This window comes from Bubalus kerabau, chromosome 1, assembly GCF_029407905.1.
Source record: "Bubalus kerabau isolate K-KA32 ecotype Philippines breed swamp buffalo chromosome 1, PCC_UOA_SB_1v2, whole genome shotgun sequence".
NCBI lineage: Eukaryota > Metazoa > Chordata > Mammalia > Artiodactyla > Bovidae > Bubalus > Bubalus kerabau.
The window spans coordinates 179,102,727-179,105,325 of record NC_073624.1 but is presented as its reverse complement, the minus strand read 5'-3'; positions in this window follow the sequence as shown (position 1 = coordinate 179,105,325).

Here is a 2,599-nt window from a genome sequence, read left to right as displayed (position 1 = left end):
GAGAACTTTTTGTCACATATGCATTTATTTTATTGTGATCTTCTTTCTCCATCAGAATGTGAGACCCTAACAGACAGGGACCTCACCTGATTTGTTCACTGTTCACTCTTGAGGTTTCAGAAAGGTGTGCATTTATGTAGAAATAAATTTTATAAAACACAAAGAATATCAGAGGAAACAAAAGCAGATTAAATATAGCTGATTCAAAGCAATTTTACTAAACAATGTTGAATATTAGTAAAAGAGTAAGATGAATCTGAAAGAAAATATACAAAATAACAACACTCAACATAAGTTTAAATATAAATGAAATGGGTGTAATCTTATGAAAAGGATTGGAAATATAATTTTTAAAAAACTTAGGGCTGGTGCACTGGGATGACCCAGAGGGATGGTATGGGGAGGGAGGAGGGAGGAGGGTTCAGGATGGGGAACATGTGTATACCTGTGGTGGATTCATGTTGATGTATGGCAAAACCAATACAATATTGTAAAGTTAAAAAATAAAATTAAATTAAGAAAATAAAATAAAAAGCAAACAAACAAACAGTGAAGGAAGCAGTATCTAACACTACAAATTCCAAATGTATAAACATGCTGCTGCTGCTGCTAAGTCACTTCAGTCGTGTCTGACTCTGTGAGACCCCATAGATGGCAGCCCACCAGGCTCCCCTGTCCCTGGGATTCTCCAGGCAAGAACACTGGAGTGGGTTGCCATTTCCTTCTCCAATGCATGAAAGTGAAAAGTGAAAGTGAAGTCACTCAGTCGTGTCCGACTCTTAGCGTCCCCAGGGACTGCAGCCCACCAGGCTCCTCCGTCCATGAGGTTTTCCAGGCAAGAGTACTGGAGTGGGGTGCCATTGCCGTCTCCGAATGTATAAACATAAATGTGTTCAAACATGCTTTTTTTTTTTTTTTTTTTTTACTTTAGTGAAGTTTTTATTTTTATTTATTTATTTTTTTATTTTATTTTTAAACTTTACATAACTGTATTAGATTTGCCAAATATCATTTAAAAAGATGTAAGCAATCTTAAGCTGAATACAAACACATGTGTTCCACAAGGTGGCAGCAAAGGATGACTGCTATGTTTAAAAAGCAATGGAGATGGATTCATTTTGATATTTGGCAAAACTAATACAGTTATGTAAAGTTTAAAAATAAAATAAAATTAAAAAAAATAAAAAAAAAAAGAAATTAATTTGGGTTATTCAAACATTATACAAAAAAAAAAAAAAAAAGCAATGGCGAGAGGACAAAATATGACCAACTGATAGACTGGGCAACTCACAATTTATAAACTCTCACACAATCCAATAAATACATCATACATACATACATGTGTATGCGTGCCTGCATGTTCAGTCGCTTCAGTCATGTCTGACTCTTTGCAACCCCACAGACTGTAGTCCACCAGGCTACTCTCACCATGGGATTTCTCAAGCAAGAATACTGGAGTGAGTTGCCATGCCCACCTCCAGGGGATTGTCCCGATCTGGGGATCAAACTCGTGTCTGCCTGCATCTTCTGCATTGCAGGTGGATCCTTTACACACTGAACCACCTGGAAAGCATATATATATTTATATATATGCTTTAAGATGGGGTATATTTGAGCAACTATATATATAGAAAGCATATATATATGTTTATATATAATATTTAAATGGTAAACAGTAAACTTCTTTGAAACATGTATAATATCATATATGAAACGAGTCGCCAGTCCAGGTTCGATGCACGATACTGGATGCTTGGGGCTGGTGCACTGGGATGACCCAGAGGGATGGTACAGGGAGGGAGGAGGGAGGAGGCTTCAGGATGGGGAACACGTGTATACCTGTGGCAGATTCATGTTGATATATGGCTAAACCAATACAATATTGTAAAGTTAAAAAATAAAATTAAATTAAAAAAATAAAAGTAATAACTTTTTGCTTGAAAGAATGCAATAAAAAAAAAAAACAAGAATAAAGGGAGAGAGGAGTAGGGAATCTGTAGTAAGGGAACTGGTTGCAGCTTAGACCAGTTTTGGGTGAAATGGTGTCACAAAAAGTCACCTAACAAACCTATGTGGGGAAGAGGAATGGTGGGGAGAGAAGCACTACATGTATCTCTATTTTCAACAGCAAGACTTTTCAAAGTATTAAAAATATATCTAATTCTCTCTTTCTTCCACATGTTGGAGTACCATTCCTGGCATTTTCTGAGTTGGTGATGAAATGATTTATAAAGGAAATAATACAGCCAAAAAAAGGAATAAAATCACTCAGACACCAGTATATAAAATAAAAAGCCTACATAGACAATTAGCAGTAGAGAAAGTAAATGGCTAATAAATCTAAAACTATGTTCAGTCTCTCAGCTAGTGAACTAATTGCAAAGTTAATCCCTTTAACATATGCCTGTTTATATATTAAATGCAATTTCTTTATCAAGTGAATATGCAGGGTGAGTGGAGCTTCTGTGAAATGTGTATCTCAAGAACTGTGGCTACAGAGCAATAACTCCTCCATTGATCTGCGGGTGCTCAGTGCATGCTCAGTCATGTCTGACTCTTTGTGACCCAATGGACTGAAGCTGCCAGTCTCCTCTATCCA